Source organism: Lissotriton vulgaris, chromosome 12 (genome assembly GCF_964263255.1).
Source record: "Lissotriton vulgaris chromosome 12, aLisVul1.2, whole genome shotgun sequence".
NCBI lineage: Eukaryota > Metazoa > Chordata > Amphibia > Caudata > Salamandridae > Lissotriton > Lissotriton vulgaris.
In genome coordinates this window covers 759,280,894-759,307,543 of record NC_141700.1, presented here as the reverse complement: position 1 = coordinate 759,307,543, position 26,650 = coordinate 759,280,894, and the positions used below count along the sequence as shown (strand labels likewise).

The 26,650-nt window shown below is 47.3% G+C and overlaps 1 protein-coding gene across 1 annotated transcript in view; it reads left to right on the top strand.

The window, feature by feature from the left end:
• The window catches only part of DNAH2 (dynein axonemal heavy chain 2), a 2,538,822-nt gene that overhangs the window by 988,220 nt on the left and 1,523,952 nt on the right, over positions 1-26,650 (top strand). The window lies entirely within an intron of this gene.

Sequence of the window (26,650 nt, the reverse complement as noted above, 5' to 3'; positions counted from 1 at the left end):
CCAAGACCGGGCCCAAGTTATATTGGTCGCCCCGGATTGGCCAAGAAGGGTGTGGTATACAGATCTACTCCACCTCTCCTCTCACCCGCCGCTCCGTCTCCCTCTCAGGGCAGACCTCCTCTCTCAAATGGAGGGGCAGGTTCTACACCCCCACCTCCAGACATTGCACCTTCATGCCTGGAGATTGAACGGGGCAACCTGATTTCCTATTCTCTCACACCTGATGTTGTGGATGTCATTTTGTCTGCCAGACGTGACTCCACTAAGACTGTCTATTCTTATAGATGGTCTAAGTTTGTTATTTGGTGTGGTGAGAATGATATTGACCCGTTGAGAGCACATTTATCAGATGTGCTCCGGTTTGCTCTTTCTTTGGCGCAACAGGGGCTGGTGGTTGCCACAGTTAGGGGCTATCTTTCGGCGCTGTCGGCTTTTATTTGTTTGCCTGATCAGCCCTCTCTTTTTAAGTCTCCTGTAGTCTTGAGGTTTTTGAAGGGTCTTGTAAACAAGTTTCCTCCTACTCCTTTTATTGTACCTCAGTGGGACTTGAATCTTGTTCTGACTTTTCTGATGGGCTCTCCCTTTGAGCCTCTTCATAAATGTCCTTTGAGGCTTTTAACCTTTAAGGCAGTTTTCCTAGTTGCAATTACCTCGGCAAGGAGGGTGAGTGAGCTTCAAGCTCTTAGTTCCAAGCCCCCGTTCCTGACCATACATGCTGATCGGATGGTTCTAAGGACCAGGGCTGCTTTTCTTCCTAAGGTGGTGACTCCTTTCCACCTTGGTCAATCCATTACCCTCCCTACCTTTTATCCTCCCCCACACCCTTCCAAGGAGGAGGAGAGGTTGCACCGTCTTGACCCCAAGAGGGCGGTGTCTTTTTATTTGGACAGAACTAAAGACTGTCGCTTGGACGATCAACTCTTCATTGGCTTTGCTGGCTGCAAGAAGAGAAGAGCGGTCCATAAAAGAACTTTATCAAGATGGATCGTTCTGTGTATAAAGATCTGCTACTCTTTGGCCGGTAAGGAACCTCCAGAGGGTATTAGGGCTCATTCCACTAGAGCTAAGTCATCTACCTCTGCTTTGGCTAGAGGTGTTCCTGTGGAGGACATTTGTAGGGCGGCAACCTGGTCTTCCCTCCATACTTTCGCGAAGCATTACTGCTTGGATACCGAAGTCAGGAGGGACGGCCACTTTGCGCGCTCTGTCCTTCATGATTTCCTGGTTTAGAAGAGTGGACTCCCTCCTCCGGGAGTGGGGACTGCTGTGGGACTCTATTCACAAGGTGAGGAATCCACACGGCAGATGTATCTATCAGAAGAACAAGTTACTTACCTTCGGTAACGCTTTTTCTGGTAGATACTATATCTGCCTGTGGATTCCTCACTGACCCACCCGCCTCCCCGTTGTCCACTCTTCTATGCCAGAGTTTTTGTAATGTAATGTATATTTATTTTGATGTCAAGGAAATGTTTCACTTGCTTTCTTGCACTTGCTTTGCACTGTGTGCTTTGCCTTGATTATTGTGTACTGTGTATACTTTGTATGTATGTCATTGGTCCGTCCGTGTGCCTCGATGGCACGGAAAAAGGCGGAACTGATGTCATCACGCCGGCGTGGGCCCATTATAGGCGTCGGTGACGTCAGCGGAGTCGCGAGCGGAGCCGTGTCTCTGTGACGTCCTATCCACGTCGGCGCGAGGCTACGAAAAAGAATTTCCGAATGTTGCTGGCGCAAGGGGGATATTCACAAGGTGAGGAATCCACAGGCAGATATAGTATCTACCAGAAAAAGCGTTACCGAAGGTAAGTAACTTGTTCTTCTCTACTTTTTCTTGTTTGAATTATATACACAGTGTTTCTAGACAAAACACTTGGAGACTGTAGCACAAAAAACTACACGAAAAAAAGGATTACTAGTGAAAATAGAGTGCACCAACGGACATTATTTAAGTAATTCCAGCAATCAAACATTTTAACTGACAAAACAAAGAGAGTTCTTATCGCAGGCATGATGTTGGAAGGACTCTAGGATACAAAAATCATCAGAGCCCTTCTTAGAAGTGGGTCAAACAAACAAGTGAGCTTCTAGAAGGAGAATTCGTACTGGTAACATGCTTCACGGTAGTGCCAGCCGTGCTGTAAAGGATTAGGGACACAGGCATCTATCCTGTTGCAGTTCCTGGCATGAAGTGGACCAGTGTTCTCACTTGTGCTGACCAGTCAGTCATCTATAGCCCAACAAATACATTTTCCCTAAGATAGAAAAAGAGCAGCTTGGGTACTTTTTTATTACAAGGTAGAGATTGACTTTGCCTGGAGGCACATGCAAGCTACCACCAATGGGAACATTTGGAGCTTGTAGCCAAACATTTGAAAAAGGTTTTGGCAGTTGCACTTTCAATGTAAAACACGAAAAAGGTACATAATGGGAGAGATAGTGCATGGTTCTTTGGATTGTTGTCTGAACAGCCAGAATTATCCTTATCCCTTCAGTTCATTGACTTCTGTTTCCTGTCAGCGGAAACACATAAGAAATGGCTGTGCAGACTAGATTTGTGACCAGGCAGTAAGCAGCTTCCTTCCTCATGTCCTTCCATCATTGAGTTTAACTTTCTGGATCATCTATAACAGCACCATCCTTAGGACATCATGAATATTGTGAAAGTTGCTTCGTTTCTTGCTGCATCATCCTCATATGATTTCCTGCTAACCAGGTCCCCAGTGCCAGTGTTCTTTTCCTAAACTATACTATTGTTCCACAATTGGCACCAATTTAGTCTTGATGTAAGCCCCTGGTAAATGGTACCCTACGTACCTAGGGCCTTGGGTTTAAAGATGGTCCCTAAGGGCTGTAGCATGCACTGTGTCACCTTAAGGTCCCCTCACCAAGCCCATGCACACTGCCATTGCAGTCTGCGTGCCTTGGTACAGAGAAAAATGAAGAGTCGACATGGCCCACATTCCTGTGTGCCATGCCTGTAAAGCACTGCATGTGGTATAGGTAAGTCATCCCTACAGCAGGTCTGACAGCCCTAAGGCAGGGTGCACTATACTCGTGTGTGGGCATATCTGCCTGAGTGGATGTGTCCCTGTGATATATAAGTTCACTCTTAGGTACCACAAGTGCACACGGAAGCCATAACTAATGCATGGGTTGGACACTCATGGGCTGGACTCTCAGCTGTATGATGGCTTCACTGTACCCCCAGATGTTTGGTACCAACCATCTCATCTTAATACATCCACACTGATGCCAGTGGTGGATTTATGGAGAAAAGCACCCAGAGGGCACCTTAGAGTTGCCCCATTACAAAACTTCTGACTACTAGTGTGTCGACTGACTGGTCTTGATCAGCCAGCCACCCTGGACAAGTTTCTGACCTGCTGCAGTGAGATCCATCACTCTCAAAGGCCTGGAACAAAGCCTGCTCTGGGTGGAGGTGTTTACACCTCCTCCACGCAGGAATTGCATTCCAGTGCGGGAAGCTGCTAAAGGCCCTGCAACCTTTGTTATGTGACCCAGACCAGACCTAGATGCCACCTCCCGTCCAAGCTCCACTTTTTGGTGGAAAGACAGGCAGGAAAATTAGTAAGATTAGGAGCGGTGCCCACCCCAAGCCAGCACCACACCTAAGGTAGACTAACTGATATGGATCCCACCTTTTCAAATTCCTCCATCTTGTTTTGGATGGAATTAGCCTTCTGGGGTCAGGGTTATCCCCACTTTCCACATGAAGTGGTCATATAGAGGGTGTAGACACCCTGAAGATAGCCAGCCCATTGGCTACTGCCTGGTACTCCTCTTAACATCCCTACATTGAGTATTTAAGTTCCACCCCTGAACCCAAGAACTCAGAGGAGAAGAAGCATGAAGAAGAGTCACTGCCTGGCAAGACTGCAGAAGAACTGAGAACTTGTGGTGCAAACCCCTGCCTGCTTGCAACTCTCTCGACAGTTTTGACAGAGTGATTCGTCCTGCAAGATGGAGATTTACCACAGCCTTTTTGATATTTTTATTGATTTTCAAAGTATCTTCCACATCATACCACGGCCTTGAGAAGCCTGCCAGCACTTGAAAGATTGCCTACAGTCTCCCTTGGAGTAGAGGATCTACTCCCCTGCTGTCTGCAGCCACTGAAAAGCAGAGTCCGGTCCACTGCCTTGCAGCTTCCCTTTCCGACCAACACTGCAGATGACCAGGAAGAGGTACCCATGCTCTGGAGGTTCAGATCTATCTTTGCACTGAGTGTGAAGACACCAGGAGCAACCGGAGCTGTGCATCACCAATACCCGGGGTACATGATGCCCTGCATCAAACACCAGCAGCAAGAGTCAAATCCTGATTCTAACTGCACCACATCCGAGCAGCCATAGAGGGATGTCAGCATTACTGAGGCCCATTTCTTGAGTGGCCCAGCTGTACTGATTTTGCCCCGACAGTTGTTTGTCCCTAACTGCGGGGAACACCTTTGCGCATGCTGCCCATTCTACCTACCCCCTCCTCATCCGAGCCGCCCGGCATGGGTACCAAATAACCAGCTGTGTCCCCTTGCTCCAAGGCCTCTTGTCACCCAATCCCCCATTTGGGAGCTCTCAGACTTGTCCCCAAGTCCCCCTATGAAGTCTGCAGGTGGTCGTGTGCGAGGGATGTCTTCGAGGAAGACATGTTTCAAGTCATGAAGTGCCTGTCACGCATGATGTTGGTTCTCTTCCAGGGGATCCTCATCAAAGTCATAAGCATTAGAATATTCCCGCCCATGCGCAGGACCCCGGAAACACTATATTATATGTGCCCCACATATAAATAACCATATATATATATATATATATATATTCCTCAGACTCTCCTCGCAAGCAGGTAAAATTGTAATTACTTTTATTTACACACCATGTGCAAAATCAAAATAAATACGTGCATTAAATCGGACTGCCTACGCGTTTCGGCTACTCCTAGCCTTCCACTGGGCCATAGAGTCCCTGGAGTCTAGACCATTTTTAAGTGGTCAGTGTAAGTACCCTTTTCCCTTTACATTGTTCATCTAGAATGTCAACCTTGCTTATGTTATATGGCTACATAGGGCTCGCCATTTTCTTGACATTACGGTAAAGTACCAATGGAATGTCAGAGAAAAATTGTTATATACATTTCTATACATATTTATCATTTGCATTGCATGATAATTGATATATATCACCCGTGAGCAAGAGGCGAAGGCTTCGAAACGTGTTGGGTTTTTCCGTGTGCCAATAAATATTTGCACTTTGAACGAACATTTGGGCCCCGGCTCTGGTGTCATGCTGATTTATTAGCTCTAAAACTGCCAGGAGTTTGTCTATATTTCGGGAGGTGGCGATCCCGCCGGGAGCCTGCTGTAGAGAGAGGCGGGAGTTAAACGCCAAACGAGTGTGTGAAATATATATATATATATATATATATATATATATATATATATATATATATATATATAAATAAGCAATAGCAGCCTATTAAACACCAGAGCTGAATCATGCAGTAAAGAATTTCCACCATACATGAAAAAACGTGCATTAGAAACATGAGAAACAACCACAAAGTTTGTTTTAGAATTGTTTTAATCCTCAGAAAGCAGTAGAAATTCTTATAAAATACTGAAAGCATAGGAAGCTCCCAGGCTGCATTGCAAATCCCCAGTCTAAAAAGACTGAAAAGCCAACCTGCAGCTGTATGCAATAAACTGACACCGTGCCTTTAAGGCACCCGTGACCCCCAACTTCCCATCATGCCTCAGGGGTGACAGTTAGATCAGTGGTTCTTTCCGGCTCCTTCAGAAAGGATCCTGGCAACACAGCTCCACTCATTTCTGTTTTTGTGACAGAAATTTTCTTCACTTTTCACAGTTTTTTTACTTACTTTGACATTTTACATCTTGTCAAGTAAGAATCTGTCTTTTATTGACAGTTTGGTGGGTATTTTCTACTTTGAAATGCCTTCCCTTTTTGACAACTGCCCTTCTTGTGGTAACAAGAAGGCCAAGACAGACAGCCATGAAGTCTGTATTCTTTGTCTGCCTGAAGAACATGACCCAAAGGCCTGTCCTCACTGCAAAACCCTGTCAGGAAGAACTCTGAAGGACAGGGAGAGGATTCCCATCTATGGTTAGCCCAAAGGTCATCCAGAGGAAGGTCTCCGGTAAGGAAGGGCTCCAAGAGGGCTAGAACACCTTCAAAGGACAAGTCTTTACACCCTTCAGCTTCTGCGTCGGGCTCGGCGCTGAGGAGAGAACTACCGGTGGGTCATTCATCTAAAAAACGACCTTCGACGGTGGGCTCGCCGTCGAGAAGAAGAGATTAAGGTACTTTGTCGATGTCTAGAATTCCTGACCCTCCGCCGTCGTCAACTCGGCGACGATCGGCGTCGAGGACCAAGACCCCTCCGCCGTCGTCAACCCGGCAACCATTGGCGTCGAGGACCATGACCCCTCCCCCGTCGTCAACCCGGCGAAGATCGGCGTCGAGGACCATCACACCTCCGCCATCGCCAACCAGGCGACGATCGGCATCGAGAAGTGTGACCCCTCTGCCGTCATCAATCTGGCGACGATTGGCATCGAGGAGCAGAGACCCGTCGTCATGACGTTCGGCGTCGAGGAGAGGCTCACCTCTGTCATCGCAGAGAGCCTAGAATCCTCCGCTGTCGACAACCAGACGTCGATCGGCGTCGAGGAAATCTTCGTCGACGTCTCGTAGGCGTTCGGTGTCGAGGGTGACCAACACCCCTCCGCCGTCGTCGCGTAGACACTCGACGTCGAGATTGACTGCTCCGCCGTCGCCCCAGTGGCGTTCGGCGTCGAGGGCTCCGTCGTAGGCTTCACATCGCCGCTCGACGTTGAGACATCTCCGATCCTCGCACCGCTCACCGTCAAGACATTCGACGTCAGAACACCCGACGTCGAGGCATCAAGAGCGGGCTGGGTCGACGTCGAGGAACTCCGCTTTAGGGAGATCCAGAGGGGAATCGGTGATTCTAGTGACGGAATCAGCCTCCCGTCACTCATCCTCGCATTCGTCTGGGCAAGCTGCCTCAACGTCTACAAGCCCTGCCCGCAAGTCACCTTTGCGAGACCCTTCTCCTGCAGATGTGAGGTTGTCCCCTAGATGGAATCTCCCATTGGATCATTGGCGAGATTCAGGGGCTACGAGGCGGATGCAAGAATATGCCAGTCCTACACACAGGTCTCCTCTTCAGAGACTAGTTTAAGAAGTGGACAGACGCAGCCCTCCCAGGCACAGAGTTCAAACTGAAAGATCGCCTGTGAGGAGGCCTTCTAGATCTCGTTCCCCCAGAAGGGAGGAACGTTCAGGAAGATCACGCGATAGGAGGCACAGTGCTCATCGCAGGAGTAGGAGGACGCCATCTACTTCTTCTACCTCCTCTACCCAATCTTCCAAGAGGGGTTATTCTCCCACACTTTCGGATAGCCCTATCTCTAGGGTCTCACCGGCTGATGACATCAACACTTTCCATGATATCCTACAAAGAGGAGCTCAAAAGCTAAACATTGAACTATCTATTCCACAAGTCACTACGACAGTGATTTTTGAGACACTTCACCAGAAGTCTGCTTCACGTTCTTTGCTGCCATTGGTTCCAGGGATTATGGACCCTGTCAAAGACATATTCCTGGCTCCAGCGACCATTAAAGCGGTGCCGGCTCGCATCCACAAAAGTACAAGCCAGCTACCTCTGACCCAGTCTTTGTCAAGACTGACCCTCCTGCAGACTCAGTGATCGTAGCAGCAGCACGAAAAACACACTCGGTCACTGCTACCTCCTCAGTCCCTCCAGATAAGGACAGCAGATCACAGGACTCATGGGGTCGTAAGGTCTGCCTCTTCTACAGTGAAGGTCTCCAGTGCAGCTGCACTATTGGGTAGATATGATAGAGCTTTATGGGATTCCTTGGAGCGATTCAAGTCCAAACTGCCGAAAGAACACCAGAAGGACTTTGAAGAGACAATGACAGAAGGCTGTCTGGTAGCGAACCAGATGATTAGCACGGCTGCGGACTGCGCAGCCCTTGCGGTGCATTTGTATGCCCATGGAATTTGCGCCAGAAGGTCGTCTTGGTTGCACTTGACAGGCCTCAAGCCCGATGCACAACAACGCATCTTAAACCTTCCTTTTTCTGGTTCCTCTCTCTTCGGTGAACTCACTGACGAAGAGATGAGTAGAATGAAAGCCGAGCAAGAAACAGTCAAAGCAGTCGGTTTGGAAAAGAAAAAAGGAGTTCAAGCGCCGTTTTAAGACCAACAAGGGCAAAGGGGCTCAATAGAGGGTTCAAACCCCTCAGTGGTCCCAAAACAAGAATCAGGGCAAGACCCAGTTTCGAGGGGGAAAATCCAACCGAGGTAGAGGTGGTCATCAACAACAATCCTCTACATCAACGAGAGGAGGGAAGTCATGAGCAGTGGTTTCCTCTGGCGCCGTTGCCCACTCCAGTGGGAGGAAGTGCTTCACAACATCTGGCAGAGTGGTGCAGCATCACAAAAGATCGTTGGGTGCTGAATATACTGCGCAATGGATACACACTTTGTGTCCGTGCGCCCCCAAAAAAACATTCCTCCAAAGAAATCTCGTCCTCACCAGTTAGATCTGCTACGGAGAGAGGTGAAGGTTCTTCTTCAAAAACAAGCTATAGAAGAAGTATCTCCCTCGCAAAGAGGAAAGGGAGTCTACTCCAGATATTTTCTTGTACCCGAAAAGGATCAGGAGAACAAGTTCCGTCCCATCCTAGACCTTCGTCTGCTAAACAAGGTCATAGTCAAAGAGAAATTCTGCATGTTGGCTCTTCACCAAATATGTCCACATTTGCAGGAAGGCGATTGGATGTGTTCGGTGGATCTGCAAGATGCATACTTTCATATTCCAATTGCACTGCATCATCGCAAGTTCCTGAGGTTTGTGGTCGGCAACAAACACAACCAGTACAAGATGCTACCCTTCGGGCTCAAATCGGCACCGAGAGTCTTCACCAAATGCATGGCAGTGGTGGCAGCCTTTCTTCACAAAAAGGGGCTCTTCGTCTATCCGTACCTAGACGACTGGCTCCTAAAAGGTCCATCTCCTCTACAAGTAGAGAGCGACTTCCGCCTTTGCCTGCAACAATTGCACAATCTCGGCCTCCATGTCAACATGGAAAAGTCAGTCCAACAGCCAACCCAGTCCATCCACTACCTAGGCTCCGTTCTGGACACAAGCTTGGGAAGAGCGTTTCCTTCGGAGGAGAGACTTTTTTCGATGCAACAGAAGTGCAGGATTCTGCTCGAGACCCGAAGTCCAACAGTCAGCCTCCGGTAGCCTCCCTGCTGGGTTCCATGGCGTCCTGCATCTTTCTCATACCAAACGCCAGGCTGAGGATGTGTCCTTTACAACAGTCTCTGGAGGACTAGTGGGACCAATCGACAGGACGCTGGGAAGACCGGATCTGTCTTTCCCAAGCAGCGAAGATTTCCATCAAATGGTGGACTCGACCTAAAAATCTGTTGGTGGGAGTTCCTTTTCACCACCCTCTCCCGACTCAGTCAATAGTGACGGACGCGTCCCTTCAAGGCTGGGGGGGCACACATGCGGTGCCTTCAAATACAAGGTCGTGGTCGGCTCAAGAACAGACCTACCACATCAACATGCTGGAACTACGAGTGGTGCATCTCGCTCTAAAAGCCTTTCCACCTGCAATCAAAGCCGACTCGGTCTTGGTGCAGACAGACAATACGACCACCATGTTCTCCCTGAACAAACAAGGTGGCACACGATCACGCCCTCTCTCTCTGGAGTCCAGGTGGTCTGGCACTGGCTTCTCGCTTGGAACCTCCCGCTGGTAGCAGTGCACCTTCCAGGCGAGCTAAACATCAAGGCAGACACACTCAGCAGGCACTTCAAAGATCAACCAGACTGGGTGCTAAACGACGAGGTAGTGGCAGAACTTTTTCATTGTTGGGGTCGTTCAACTATAGAATTGTTTGCAGACGACGAAAACAGAAAATGCCACGCCTTCACGTCCAGATTCCCCCGCCAAGGGACACAGCGGAATGCACTCTTGATGGATTGGTCAGGGATCTTTGCCTACGCATTTCCTCCCCTGTCTCTGATTCCGAAGGTGGTTTCCAAGCTCCTCAGATCGGACATGGAGATGATCCTAATAGCTCTGGACTTGGCACGGCAGTGGTGGTACCCGGATCTTCTTCATCTGTCTGTGTCCACACAGACGTCTACCTTGCAGGCCGGACCTGTTGAGCAAGATGAGCGGGAGGATTCTACATGCCAACCTCCCCTCTCTGAACTCGACGGCATGGCTCCTGAAGTCCTGCAGTATGGTCATCTGAATTTGCCTCCTGATTGTATGCGCATTTTAAAGGAAGCTAAGAGGCCCTCCACAAGAGCGTCATATGCGTTCAAGTGGAAGAGGTTTTATATTTGGTGTAGGGAGCATCATCTTGACCCTACTAAAGGGCAGGAGGATGTTATTCTTCCATACCTTCTTTCCTTAGCAACATCTGGTTTGAAGTATGCTTCCATTAGAGTGCACTTGTCAGCCATTGTGGCGTATAGGAAATCGCCGAGCTAAAAGTCTTTCTTCCAGATGCAAGTGGTCAAGGTCTTCCTCCAGGGGTTAAAGAAAGTCTGCCCCCCTGTTCGAAATCCTTTTCCTCCCTGGGATTTGAACCTAGTATTATCCAAGTTGATGGGAGCTCCTTTTGAGCCCATCCACAAAGCAACGTTACAACATTTATCTTGGAAGGCCTCTTTCTTAGTTGCTATCACATCAGCGCGCAGAGTAAGCGAAATCCAAGCGTTGTGTACAAAAGAGCTTTACACTGTTTTCCACCACAACAGAGTAGTATTAAGAACACATCTATCTTTCTTACCAAAAGTTGTGTCTGATTTTCATATTAATCAGTCTATTTCTCTTCCATCCTTTTTTCCAAACCCTACGACCCCGGCTGAGCGGTCACTGCATTCTTTGGATCTCAAAAGAGTGCTTAAATTTTATTTGGAAAACACTAGGAGTATTTGAAAGACGGATCAGCTTTTTGTCAATTATGGTTCCATGAGAACGGGGTTTCCAGCTGCCAAATGATCCATCTGCAGATGGATTGTCTCCTGTATCAAATTGGCTTATCAGCTAGCGGGCAAGCCCTTACTGTTGACACCTAAGGCACACTCTACTAGGGGGAAAGCGGCCACAGTAGCTTTCCTACATGATGTCCCTATGTCAGAGATTTGCAAGGCTGCAACCTGGAGATCATTTCATACCTTTACAAGGCATTACTGTCTAGAATCTGCTTCCAGGACCAATACTCAAGTAGGGCAGGCCTCTTTGAGGAATCTATTTGGGTAGCGAGCTTAGTTTTGTCTAGGCTTATCAATGATACACTGTTTTTATTGATCCTTTGCCCGCAGGGAGATTAGGTGAGGCTCGCTATTCTATTCTAATGCTTATGACTATTGATGAGGATCCCCTGGAAGAGAAGGATTAGTTACTTACCTGTAATCCTAGTTCTCTTCCAGGGGTATCCTCATCAAAGTCATAAGCAATAAGCAACCCTCCCGCATCCCCGGGCAAAGGACTACTTTAACTTGGAGATATTATTAACCTAAGTGTTTCATGGTGAGCTCTCCTACCAGCGCTGGAGTGCTTTGCTAGTTTCATTATTCACACGGTCGGTTCCTGCCGTGGGGAGAGGCTCCACTTCATTGAGCGTTCAGGAATGCTGCGCCAGTGAAGACTGAGGTGAGGTGACTTCATCTCCAGTTCCAGCGCGACATTCTGTGTAGATGTGTAACTTCGGAACCCGTGACCGCCTCTTTTTCGATTGGAACTGGGATCTCTGCGGAGTCTCGCTTGATGGTGTTGACTGCCGGGCCGCGAAGAGTTTCATTGCCTGCTCCCGCAAGGCCATCAGAGACCGACGAGGTGGGGGTCGGTAAGGATTAGTTACTTACCTGTAATCCTATTTCTCTTCCAGGGGTATCCTCATCAAAGTCATAAGCATTAGAAAATTCCCGCCCATGCACGGGACCCCGGAAACAATATATTATATGTGCCCCACATATATATAAAATATATATATATATATATATATATATATATATATATATATATATATATATATATATATAAATATATATTTCAACAACAGTGGCCTTAAGGTGCCATGTCTGGCTTAGGACAACTGGCTTCTCAGGCGATGTCCAGGCAAATCTGATGGGCATGCACTTTGATGGTACCCTTCTTTTTGGGGAAAATTCAGACTCTGCCCTGGTCAGATTCAAGGACTCTCGAGCTAAGGCCAAGTCCATAGGCCTTTCCTCTACTCCTGTGGACAGTCTTCCATTCGCTCCTTTTGTGGCAACAGAAGGGCTTTCCAGCCGCATGAACCCTATCCCAGCCACTGTCCTGCATAGACTTCACAAGCCGTACGGGACGTGGTCGCAGTGCATTCCGATCCAGAAGTCATCGGCCACACTGCTCCCGGCAGCCATAGCCTCCAAGCACTCCTAGGCTGACTCTGTAAGACCACACTACCCCAGTTTGTGAGAGAGTTCGTCATAGGTCTTTTCAAGCTTGAATCTTTTCAAACTGTTTCTTTTTCAATTACTACCCAGTTGTGCTACGTAGTTTTTATTGCACCTCTTTCTTACTGTGTCCCTATGGCTAATGCCGTTGATATTACGCAGCATAGTCGGATTGCGGTTCGCAATAATTTGCAGACTTATGATGTCCCTGTGGATGGCATGGCTGTGATCATGGTGGTGAGTGCGGAAGTAGCTTACCCATACGAAATGTTTTACTCGTGGGTGACCTTCCCGGCTGTGAATGCAAATACTAATGTGTTCGACATGTACACTGCGACTGCCATGCCACAGGAATATGTTTCCTATAGGACACAGGAAGTTCCTATTAATGCCCGGCAGCACCGAGTTTGGTTTAATGGCGCCCTACCCTACTCTTTGTTAACTTCGAGGTTAGGTCCTTTGTCCATTCCAGGCGCAACTTAGCCTGTTTTGGCTGGATTTACACCGGATCCTAGACATGGAGCGGTTCCCGTTGCAGATTTACGGCTGTTACATACAGTTGCAATTAGTGTAATTCGGCCGTTAGTGCAGTACATTACCCGCAATCTCCCGGGCGGGGCCCCGGGTGCTGCGGCGCTTCCTGCCGGACAGGGCGGTATGAAGCTCAGTCCTGTGATGATGACCGCAGTAATGGGCAAGCGCCCCCAGAATAAGGATGATTTTCCTTTCTGGCTTGCCGATACGTTTGACCAGCTGGAAGCAGTATTTCCTATCAGTACTCCTGGTGAAAAACACAGGATTCTGAAAATTAGCATGCCAAAAGACTTGGTCCCGGAACCTGGTAACTGTGAGACATGTGGTAAGACCTTTGCGGTAGTGTATACGAGGTGCTTCGGCACTCCGTCAATGACTGTCCTTCCTACGGTCCGTAAGCGTGTTGAAGATGAGCACGAACCCGAGGCGGCGTTTGAATTGGGTATGCGCCTATGCAGCACTTTTGATGTCGTTTCCGATCTCGTACTTGCGAACGTCAACGGAGATGCTGTGAACTTTCAGGTGTCTAATGCTTTGCAGGCTGTACCCGATGTCGACAAACCCCGACAGTTAGCAAGAATTATTGTGGCGGCTTATAAGATCGTAAGCCGTAATAGTTTGGGACTCAAGCCTTTCTCAACAAAAGAGAAAAACCAACCCCAAGGGCAGAAGTCAGAGACTGACGAACAGCCCAAGGCTAAGAAGCTAAATTGGCCGAAAAAACAACAAAAACAGGGTAAACAACAACAGCAGAAACAGGAGTCTCGTCCTGCATCTCCAGTGCCTGAATCTACAGAAAGTATTTATGACATGCGCGATCGCGCAACGATAAAATCACCTGATCGTTTTCAGGTTTCTGAATAACGCTCTCCTCGTTCTTTTCAGGAATCATCGGCCTCATCGACCGGTGGTGGAGGAGGCGGCAGAGGTCGGGGTGGCCAGCAGGGATGCGACCAGCCCCGCCGAAAGACGGTAAAGGCAAGCAGGACGATTCAACATCGAAAATACCCCAGTTTCAGAAAAAGAAAGTTGCCACTTTAACAGCGTGATATGCCACCGATAGTGAGAACGCAGCTTCGGAATCAGACATGGGCTCTGACCTTGCTGGACAGCGCGGCGGAGATTACCATAGTGCGAGAGGCCCTGCGTCCACTACTGAAGGTGACAGCGACTGACCGATATGTTGTTGTGGAGACAGCTGACACTAGAGTAGCTCCCCCTGATAGACTTTATGAAATAGTTCTTTTAGTTGAAGGTGACATAAAACGTACCATAAAAGGGGTATTTTGGCAAAATCTTACGACTACCTATGACATTTTGTTAGCGGAGGCTGACCGGCCCCCACCTTTTGTGCTCGCAGCTCCGAGAGGGGGGGAGGTGATCCTCCCTAGTTTCGTTCACACTGTCTCGAGGGAGCATGCGCTGAATTTTGCAGAAGAGTGGGCTAAAGCCCTTGCACCGGCTCTGTACCGTACACACTGTGGTTGGGATACATTTTCCCCACACCACGAGATTCCCTTACGGTCCATGCCACAGCCTTAACCTCAATAACCCATCAGACGCGAAGCTAAGGCTTCCGTTGCGGAAATCCTTGAAGGATTGGAATATCAAGGTGTAATTGAAACTTGTGTCATCAATGAATAACCCTCTTTTTACTGTGACCAAGCCAGACGGCTCGTTCCGTTTGGTATTGGATTACCAGCATCCTAACTCACATTGTCGTACCTGTGCAGTACAGAATACCCACGGCTCTGCTTTAGTGGATGGTCTTGTGCGTAAACGGTTTAAAACCACACTTGACATTTCAAATGTTTTTTTCGCCCACAATTTAGATGGTCTTAGTTCCCAATGGACCAGTTTTACAAGTGGCGGCAAATAGCTCCAATACAAACGTTTACCGATGGGCTATAAGAATTGTCCAGGCGTGTTTGCAGCCAGCATTGTCTCTCTCTTAGAGAGAGTGGACACGGATGCGTGTTCGTATGTGGATGACATCTATCTCACAGACGACGAGCTTTGGGCGCATCTGTGTCGCGTTGACTGCGTAATTTGTAACTTTGCAGACTTCGGTTGCAAATTCAACTTTGCAAAGTCTCACATTGCAAAGTACACAGTGTTGTTCCTGGGCTATGAGCTCAACAATGAAGGTCGAGGATTGGGTCCTCACTTCTTGAAAACATGCGCACAATTGCGCGCTCCTACAACTCTGAAAAAATTACAGTCCTTGCTGGGATTTTTGAATTTCGGGCGTACATATATTCCTGAATATGCCCAGCATATCAAGCCTTTGTATGCGTTGATACAACCTTCTTTTACCAAATCGTTTTGGCTACCAGAACACTCAGCTATTTTGCAATCTTTGCAGGCTAATCTTCTAGAATCTAAATTCTTACTGACTCGTGATAAGCACACCAACCTGGTGATAAGAATCATCCCTGGGGTGGTGGGTTTCACATACCTTACTTTTAATGAAGGAGACACAGTACCTATTGCTTACAAGTCACACTTGTACACATCGGCTGAAATGCGGTTTTCCTCTGTGGAAAAAGTTTTAACAGCAGTGCAGATGGCGATTCTTAAGGAACGTACACTGTCACAGGGAAAACGCATGTTGGTTGTTACCCCGTATTCCTGCATTGGAGGCAGTTACGAAAGCCAGTGTACCAAATTCTGAAGCTTTGCACCCACGGTGGATACAATGGGCAGCATCATTGACATCTCTGGATGTCACGTTTATTTTTGTTGCCTCCTTACAGTCGCAGGAGTTTTTGCATTATGAATTCGTTCATCCTGCACCTTTGGCTCTACGTCCTTTGGAGGATTTCCATTGCATCATATACACTGATGGTTCAGCGCAAGTTGCGCATGGGTCTAAGCACGCATACGTTTCAGCTTGCGCCATTGTGGTAGGTGCCATGGTGAATGATGAGTTAAAGTCCAGAGTCGTGCACACGCAGACTCTAGGGGACTGCACCGCACAATTGGCAGAGCTTCGTGATCTAATGCTTGCATTGGAGTACGCTGATCCTAGTGTGACAACTCTTATTGTGAGTGATTCTTACTACTGTGTCCAGTCTTACAATTAAAACCTGTTCTTTAGGATTCAGAATGATTTTCGTGATTCCAAGGGTAGCACAATAAAACATAAAATGATCTGGGTCCGAGTGGCTGAGCTTAAAGAACAGTTGCCACTCGTGTTTGTAATTCATACTCTAGGTCATGAGCGCATAGGAGTCCACGCTGTTGGTAATTCGTTGGCAGATGAGGCCTCGAAATCAGCAGTATCGTCCTATTTGGTTGCAGCAGTTACACGGTCCAAAAGTAAGATTGATGATGATATCTTGGCAGCTGTTGCTGCGACTGAGAAGGGAAGTAAATATCCTAAGGGGTTCCCTTTGAAGTATTCATATCACTTAAGTCCTGATAAATGTCCTTATGTGAAAATACCTGACGTTGGTGAAAGGATGATTCCCAACGCGGATCGCAGGCACGCGTTGCTCACAGACCCCCATGAAGGTGTTGCGTCTGCGCATGCGGGCGTTTCGGCTACTGTGGCTCAGTTACAACAGCGGTTCTGGTGGCGGGGACTGTACAAAAAGACGCGTGATTATGTCCTTCAATGTGACATTTGCCAGCAATTTAAGCCTTCAACTACTGCGTGTCCGCCCCAGACACAGTTGTTCATTTGTAATAAACCACTTGGTTGTGTTTACTTAGATCACTGCGGTCCTTTTTCTTCTGATATTGCGTATAAGAACATCTTAGTAGCAGTTGATTCATGCACACGCTTTGTGTGGGTGTGGCCTCACCGCAGCGCTGATTCACGAACTGTCATAAGACACTTGGTGTCTTTGTAGGGATTTTTGCCTGTGGTACCTTCCATTTGGATCAGGGTCCGGCTTTCGCCTCTAAGGCATATAAGGATGCCATGACTTCTTTGGGGGTCCAAGTCAAGTTTTCGTCTCCATACAGACCCGAGGGTAATAGTGTTGTGGAACGAATGAACCGAGATTTAAAGCAGTCTTTGACAGCTAGAGTTATAGGCACTGGCAAGAACTGGCTGGCCCACCTCAATAGCGTGCAGCGTGCTCTAAATAATCTCCCTAGAAGGTCTCTGGGTGGGCGGACCCCATACGAGATGCTCTTTGGTATCAAGATGTTCGTACCGGACCTTGATGATCTAGACTCGGCGGCTGTTGCTGCCTCCTTTGACGTAGATGGACATTGCAATGTTTTACAGAATCTACAAGAGACAAGAGACAGTCTTGCAAAGGAACATTTGCCCTCCACCTCGGATGATGCGTTGCAGATCCCGGTGGTTGGCTGGCTACCCCAAGTTGGAGAACTGATTTCGGGGAAGATCGAAAACAAGAAAGAATTAGGTCCCTCTTATCGAGCTCCAGTTCCAGTGCTTGGTGTGCAGGGCACAAGAACAGTCATTTTACCTCCACTTCCAGGTCATAAGGAAAACAGGTATATCTCGATTGACAATGTCAAGATACACAGAATGGCCGATACTTCTTAGTATGACACCGGCAGTCTCATGTCCTTCGATTGTGAGAAATTCTGTTTTGCTCCGGCTTCTAATCCAGTGCCAGAGGTTGCCCTCGAGATGCCTGCAATTTCTAGTACTTTATTGAGTACAGTGCCTGCTATTCAACTTGATGAAACTGACTACACTTACCCAACTGACTCATCGATTCCTGATTTACAAACTTGCTTGGCCACAGAATCCAGATTTTCATTTGACACTGTTTCACACACATCAAGAAAGCCTTCAAGGATTACTGTTTATGTAAGACTGTTTAAAAAAAATGTAATTCCCCCTTGGACCTATATTTGAATGGTGCTTTTTTCGATTTACCTTTTTATGTCAATTGGTTTTGTGTTTTATTTTTTCCGTCTCATCAATGGACACTATGTTTAGGAGAGAACATGCATTCGACATATCAATAGAACATTGGCACCCCATTCGTCATCACACAGATTGAAGAGAGACTTGGCTTTTGTTAACATCACTGCTTGGCCTGTCCTAGATGGGATTGTGTGGGATGCTGTTAAATTTCAAATCCATGGCCCTACTGAGGTTATAAATTTCCCTAATGTGCTTAGAGTTAACAGGGGGGGTGTAGTTAAACAAAATATACGTTCTGATGATTGGGATGTTCAGGCCGTAGAAGCATTGTTTTCTGATTTGAAATATTATGCTGCCTTTGATGCCAAAGGTGCGCCAAAGATAAGCCCGTCTACGCCCGTCCGCGCCTGGACCGCGCCCAGCGCCAGTCCTCCTGGTCCCCGCAAACTGCACTCCGGCTGCATTAAGTATGACGCAGCCACCCTCCTAGCCCTTAACCCCGGACACACACCCCAATGCTACGAGGCTGCTCCGGGACGTACTCACGGGCCCTTCACCTGCCACTCCTGCAAATATACCAGCGTCAACACCATTACCACATCCACTAACCCCACACACAGCTCCGACTCCAACCACCTGAAGTGCATCCTGCTGAATACCCGCTCGGTCCACAGACACGCCACCGAACTTTGGGATCTACTCGACACCATATCACCAGACGTCGCCTTCCTCACTGAAACATGGATGAATGCATCATCAACACCCGACATCGCCATAGCCATCCCGGACAATTACAAGATCATCCGAAAAGACTGTTCCATTCAAACTGGAGGAGGCATCGCCATCGTCCATAAGAACACCATCAAAATCACGTCCAGCTCTGACGATAACTTTACCACCGCCGAACACCTCCACTTCCAGATCCACACGGACCCCAGAACCACACTCAGAGGAACCCTTCTCTATAGGCCTCCAGGAACACGTAAACAATTCACCGAGGACATCACTGACTTCATCAGTCCACATGCCCTTGCCTCCGATAACTACATTCTACTAGGAGACCTCAACTTCCACCTAGAAAAGAAAAACGACAGCAACACCACCACCCTTCTGGACAACCTGGCCAATCTCGGACTCAAACAACTTGTTGACACCCCCACCCATGTAGCCGGGCATACGCTAGACCCAATCTTCACTTCCAGCAAACACATCTCCTTCAATCGCACCACAGCTCTCCACTGGACGGACCACAGTTGTGTTCACTTCAGCTACAAAACCACCTCGACCCACAACCCCCCACAACCTATTCCCCGAAGAAAATGGAATAAAATCACCACCGACCAACTCCTCACATCGCTCAACCAGAACCCACCCGCCCTCTCATCGGACCCAAACCAAGCTGCCATCAAATTCAAACAATGGATCACTCACAGCGCTGACGAATTAGCACCCTTGAAAAACAATCACACCAAACAAGACAGCAAAAAGGCCCCCTGGTTCAACGATGACCTTAAGAAATCCAGGAAACTATGCCGTACTCTCGAGAAAACATGGAGAAAAAACCCAACCGCCGACAACATGACCACCTTCAAGACAGCCATCCGCAAACACCACCAGCTGATCCGATTCACCAAGAAATCAGCGCTCAAGAATCGACTCGACAACAATGCCCATAACAGCAAGGAACTATTCAACATCGTCAAAGAATTCACCAACCCCACCGCAGCCTCAAACGACATCACTCCCTCCCAAGACCTCTGCGATTCGTTATCCTCCTTCTTCTACAACAAAATTGCCGACATACATTACAGCTTTGAAAACAGTTCCAACAAACAATCCTCCCCACCCCCCTCAGAACCTAAACCGCCCTCTAACAATCTCAGCGCCTGGAACCCAATCACCACCAAAGACACCATCCGCCTAATGAATTCCATCCACTCTGGCTCGCCAACCGACCCATGTCCCCACCACATCTTCAATAAAGCAGACTCCATCATCGCACCCCATCTCCGTTATGTTATCAACTGCTCCTTCAATTCTGCGCCCTTCCCAGAAAGCTGGAAACATGCCGAAGTCAGCGCCCTCCTGAAGAAACCCACAGCAGACCCCTCCGAACTCAAAAACTACCGCCCAATTTCCCTCCTCCCTTTCCCAGCAAAAGTCATCGAGAAAGCCGTCAATAGCCAACTCGCCGCCTTCCTCGAATCCAACAACTCGCTCGATACCTCACAAACGGCTTTCGAGCCAAACACAGCACGGAAACCGCCCTCATCGCAGCCACAGACGAAATCCGAACACTACTGGACAACGGAGAAACAGTGGCCCTCATTCTACTGGACGTCTCAGCCGCCTTCGACACAGTCTGTCATAGCACCCTCATACAACGCCTCAACAACATCGGAATACAAGGAAAAGCACTGGACTGGATCATCTTGTTCCTCGCCGGAAGAACCCAGAGAGTGAGACTTCCGCCATTCAAATCAGAGGCTACCGAAGTCATCTGCGGTGTACCACAAGGATCATCACTCAGTCCCACCCTCTTCAACGTTTACATGAGTCCACTCGCATCCATCGCGAGGCATCAGAACCTCAACATCATCTCCTACGCTGACGACACCCAGCTGATCCTTTCCCTCACCAAAGACCCTAACTCCGCCAAAACCAACCTTCACGAAGGTATGAAAGAAGTAGCCGAATGGATGAAATACAGCCGCCTTAAACTTAACTCAGACAAAACGGAGGTGCTCATCCTAGGATCATCCCCCTCTGCCTGGGACGACTCATGGTGGCCTTCAGCTCTGGGCAGAGCACCCATACCCACAGATCACGCACGCAACCTGGGCTTCATCCTAGATTCTTCACTCTCGATGACCAGACAAGTCAACACCGTCTCACCCTCCTGCTTCAACGTACTTCGTATGCTCAAAATAATCTTCCGTTGGATCCCCTCCGAGACAAGAAAGACTGTCACCCACGCACTAATCACGAGTCGACTGGACTACGGAAACACCCTCTACGCCGGAATTACAGCCAAATTACAGAAAAAACTCCAACGCATCCAAAACGCATCAGCGAGACTCATCCTGGACATCCCTCGTCAAAATCACATCACCGGCCACCTGAAAGACCTCCACTGGCTCCCCGTCAACAAGAGAATAACATTCCGTCTCCTCACCCACGCCCACAAGGCCCTCTACAAACTAGGGCCCGAATGCCTCAACTCTTGACTATCCTTCTACACACCCACCCGCCAACTAAGATCCTCCAAGCAAGGCCTCGCCGCAGTGCCCCGTATCCAAAGATCCACCATGGGAGGCAGATCCTTCTCCTACTTGGCGGCCAAGACATGGAACTCACTCCCCACCCACCTCCGCCTTACACAGAACCACATTTTCTTCAGAAAAGAACTTAAAACCTGGCTATTCGATAAATAATGAACCCATCCCCAAGCGCCTTGAGACCCTCTGGGTGAGTAGTGCGCTATATAAATTCTTGAACTTGAACTATTTAGAATCTGCTATTTACGGTGATTTATATTGTTACCAACATTATGGCAATAACTACCTGCATAAAACTAATACCAGGAGGAACACTGTAAATTATACACAATGGGAGCATTGTCCAGCTCCTATACAAGGCGGTTCTGCTTCCTTTTTGAAAAGGTTCACTTATTTTACTGATTTTAATCAGTCAAATCCCAATGCATTTTATTTTAAAATGACCGAAAAGTCCACATCCAAAGTTAGACTTACCGATACTAAATTATTGACTCGAAGTCCTTGCTAGACCAGTTAGCTGTTGGCGGCTACGAGTTGTGGAAGGAAACAGTTGACCTTAAATTCTTTTGGGGTTCTAAAAGTTGGCAGGTGCAGGGCACTGAAGCTTTGCACCGTGCATGTCTCATCCCGAATCATATGTTGTTTTTGAATTCTACAATTTCACAGACAACATGCTTTGGATTGGCTACCTCTAAAAAATTGAATGCTCCTTCTTTCCCTGATTTAGAAGAATATTCAGGTTGGGGTAATACTACAAAATTGTCGATCAGAGAGTTGCAAACTTTGTGGCTAAATTGTTCTTTTAACATATCTAGTTTGGATCCCAATGGCTGGTTGCTCTGGCACAGAAGTGCTGACTCGTGCCAGCATCGTTTTCTGGGTATAGCTCAAGGCTTTACTCAGGTCAGGGTGGATCCCCGTTTTGAAAGTGACCATTCTGTGACTACCTATTCTGTAGGCAAATTATGTCTGAATTGGCTCAAACATTGTACCTTGGCGTCAGTTAAACAGCATTTATCTAAACTGGCTGACGATGTTGATCTGAATGATTTCATAAAAGGCCCGGCTAAAGGTAGATCTAAAAGATGGATATATGCTGTTTATAATGAATTCTGGAAAACTTCCCAGATTGAGGCGGCTACCCGCCTCAGGGCTGTAGATCAAGCTAATTTAGAAAAAGTGCTAGAAGTTGTAGAAAATAGCATTAACACGCTTTCTTCCCGCATTTACACGTTGGATAATATTGTGTCATCTGTTGTTGATATTGTGCAAGATGAAGTGTCTGTATTGTACCATGGTCAAAATCAATTGCGTTCTAATATGCAGTTTGCTTGGACCCTGCAGACTCTTAAGGCAGGAAAAGTGCCATGGCATTACATGAATACCTCTTCCCTGTTTTCCCCGTTTAATGTGACTGACAAGCAGCGTTTACTTTCAATGAAGGATGCCTCTTTTTCCATGTTAAACATTGAGCGGTTGGAGTCTTTACCGTTTTCTGTGGCAGAGGCCACTACTGCAACGTGGCTTATCCACGGATTGATAACTCTACCGTTTCCTCTGTTTGAGTTCAAAAGCTGTATGAAGTACTTTGTCATTGGTAGATACGAGCCTCTTGGTAGTTCTTATCTCCATGAAGCCTGGTTGCTTCCTTTTACATATAGATGCCTTAGGGAGGGCAAGGAATTTTATTTGAATGGTGAAGAATGCACTGAAACACCGGATCACTCATTAATGTGTTGACATATCCAAATTCACGGCTCCTGTAATCAGAACGAGCCAAATTTAGCCTGTATTTTGAAAGGTACCCCGTGCCTGCTATCGTTCCCACATTCACATTACTGGCAAATGGGAGTTATTTACTATTAAACAATGAGGATTGTTGTGGGTTAATAAAAGGAATTGGTTATGTCGTTACCATCAGTGAGCGTGTGGTTTGTTGTAAGAATGTAATGTATCCACCCCCGCATGGGAAACTGGATGTTTCCATCTGGCCCAAGATTCCGACCTTGAAAGCAGAGTTCAATAAGATGAGTCGCATAAGAGCTCTATTGTCCCAAAAAGAAGTTGCCCTCACATCTGCTCGTGAAACATTTGTCCTTCACGTGGCTAACACCCACACATAGGTGCATGCTTTATTAAATACTGACTTGCCCTTGCATTTCGGTGAATTAATTCACACAATCTTTAATGCATCCTCCACTACTGGGCTGGCGCACTTTTTTAAAGTGGTTAGCAATGGCCTTGTGACTTCGTTTCAAAGTATATTTGGGGTCTTTCCTGCTTTCTTTCATTCAATCTTTTCCAGCCTATTTTGTGGATTCCCCATACTACTGGCTCTGGCGTTCTTTTGCTGTTTTGTTTAATTCAAAATGGATGCACGTCCTGTGTTTCGAGACGAGCTGTCACGACTGGCACTGTTTCTAACAGAATGCTTGAATACTATGGAGCGCTGCCTCTTGCAACCTTAAGTGCAGCCTATGGATTATCATTTCGGCTCTCCTACTTTACATGTGTCCAGCCTGTTTTTCATTGCCTGAGTTGCGAATTCGACTGGGCCCTGGATTTGTGTCTCTGCAATACAGTGTCTGCCGATGAGGATTATAACCTGCTCATGAGCCCCTTAGTTGTTCATGAATTGCTTTGTTCTGATGGAGGGATTATGGCCTTTGCATCGATGCATGGAATACTGGGTCGTTGGAATGTATTTGCAGCGGCGCAAGATTTCTTGGCACACAGCTTCATTGATAACCCACCGAGTTGTCCTCTGATGGTGCTAGAGGCTCCAGTAATTGAAGAGCATGTATGTTCTTTCCCGCTATTAAATTGGATGGCTTAACTATTTTCAAATGAGAACAGTGACCTCCTATTGGAAGCTGTTGCTCCATATTATGCATATTTAGTGGTGGGATGAGGTGTGTCATCGTAATTTATTGGACATTGAACATTTTTTTATTATTTTTTGTAGCATATGAACACTTTCTCTGCCCCAGGCCTATTGACTTTGCTACAGCCAATAACAAAATTTTCTTGATTATGAGATTTTGTTTTTGGGTGAAAAATTGTTGATTTTTTTTCACTTGCGCAAATTTGAGCTGACTGTCGCTCTTGAACTCTGCATTCTAAAAAATTTGCCCCTCATCTTATCTTATCCGTGCTCGGATCAAGGTCATATAGATCTGCTTTGCCTTCACACTGTTCTAAGTTAGCATGAGCTTATTAGAAGTTTAAACACTACTTTACCTTTCTGCTGCTTCTGCACACGGCACATATTGTTATTAGAGCTTTGAGCCTAGTAGAATATTTTGCTTCACACGAGAATAATCTGTTTTGCTATTGTATCAGCTTTGCTTGGTAAGCTATGTCTGAACAGTGAGTACCGAGGCCTTTAAGGTTATTTCAACACAGTGGTTGTTGTGAGGTTTGATCTGCGCACGTTCTAGACATAACACATATGCAGCTGCGGCCAACTCTGGCTTTAGGCGCGTTTGATATTGCACTGCGCAGAGCAGGCAAACACACTTGATGATTCTTCGCTTGCAGAGAGCTGGTGGAAGATGATGTGATCCCTTTCCACTAGGATCAGAGGTATGGGTCCGCCCTTCTAAAACCCAAAGAGACCTTCTTTAGATATCATATAATATACTAGCAAGGGAGGGTAAGACTTAGGTGCCATTTAGCCTTCTTCCCTTCAGCATTTTAAGATGTTTTCTCCCTTTGTATTTTATGGACTAGTAGCTATGCTGATAACGTTGTTTCTTATAATATGTTTACTTGTATTAGCTAAGATACCGCGCTTGAGAACACTGCATTAGAAATAAACATTTCAAACTTTCACGTGTCTTTATTTACTCCTCGTTCTGGATTGATATGTTGGTATAATGAAAGAGTGTTCATGCGATCCACGTTACCTGAGTTGTTCTAAATCCATGTTCTGAGTTGTCTAAACATTGGGAGTTTGTAAGAACCGATGAGACACTGATTGCTAGTCTGGTAGAGGATTTTGGGTACTAAGGTGAGTTTTGGCACACCCTAATACATTGAGGTTCCAAGTCTCTATGCACAGTTCTGTGTGAGAGCAGGATCACTGCGACAGCATCTCTGGACGTGGCTGGAACAGCAGGGCATAACCCTGATGGTTCAACACCTGGCAGGTTCTCTGAACGCCAGTGCGGACGAACTCAGTCGCCGATGCCTAGCGGATAACGAGTGGCGTCTCCAGTCGGAGGTGGCGCAAATTCTCTTTCAGCAGTGGGGAGAACCTTAGTTAGATTTGTTCGCCTCTGAAGAGAATGCACTGTGGCAGCAGTGCTGTGCGCTAGAGTTTCTAAGGCGGCTATCGCTGAGCGACGTTTTTCGTCACAAGTGGTGTTCAGGCCTGCTGTATGCCTTTCCGCCCATTCCACTCCTGGCCAGGGTTCTGAAAAAGATCAGGAGCAAGCAGGGCCCAAGTCATTCATGTGGCTCCAGAATGGGTGAGGAGAGTCTGGTATCCAGAGGTTCTGAAAATGAGCATCGATCCTCTGATCAAGCTGCTTCTTCGAAAGGATCTTCTGTCGCAGCAGCAGGGAAGGATTCTCAACCCTAACTTGTCAACCCTGCACCTCCATGTGTGGAGATTTAGTGACAGCAGTTGATATCTTTCAACATTTTTCCCAAAGTCTGTAATGTTATCCTGGCAGCCAGATGGTACACGCCTGCCATTGGCAGAAATTTGCATTATACTGTACAGAAAGGTCTATTGACCCTCTTTTTACTGTCCTGCTATTCATTTTAACCGTTGCCCGAGATAGCTCTGCTTTGAGAACTCTCAAGGGTTATCGCTCTTCTCTGTCTACCTTTTTACGGCTGCCAGATGAGCCTTCTCGCTTTAAATTTCCTTTTGTACATAGATTTCTGAAAGAGCTGGCTCACTTGTTTCCACCCACGCCCTTTGTTATACCACGGTGAGACCTTAATTTGGTCCTCACCTACCTGATGTGTGCTCCCTTTAAGCCCTTACATAATTGTCACCTTCTGCTGTTGGCCATCAAAGCAGCCTCCTTAGTGGCGATTACATCAGCCCAGAGGGTGAGTAAGTTGCAGGTGTTATTAAGCTCATCTCCCTATTTAATGGCTTCCTTTTTGTCAAAGGTTGTGGCCCCATTCCATGTGGGTCAATTCATCACATAGGCCACCTTCTTTGTCATTCTGCATCCCTCTAAGAAAGAGGAGCGTCTCCTCCGACTGGACACAAAAAGTAGTGTTGCCGTTCTACCTTGACCGCACAAAAGAGTTCCGGGTGGATGCCCAACTCTTTGTAGGGTATGTAGGAGCCAAGAAGGGAATGGCAGTGCAGAAAAGATCTCGCTGGGTCATACTCTGCATTAAGATCTGCTATGCCCTGGCAAAGAAGCAGCCCCCTGAGGGGATTAAGGCTGCGACTACA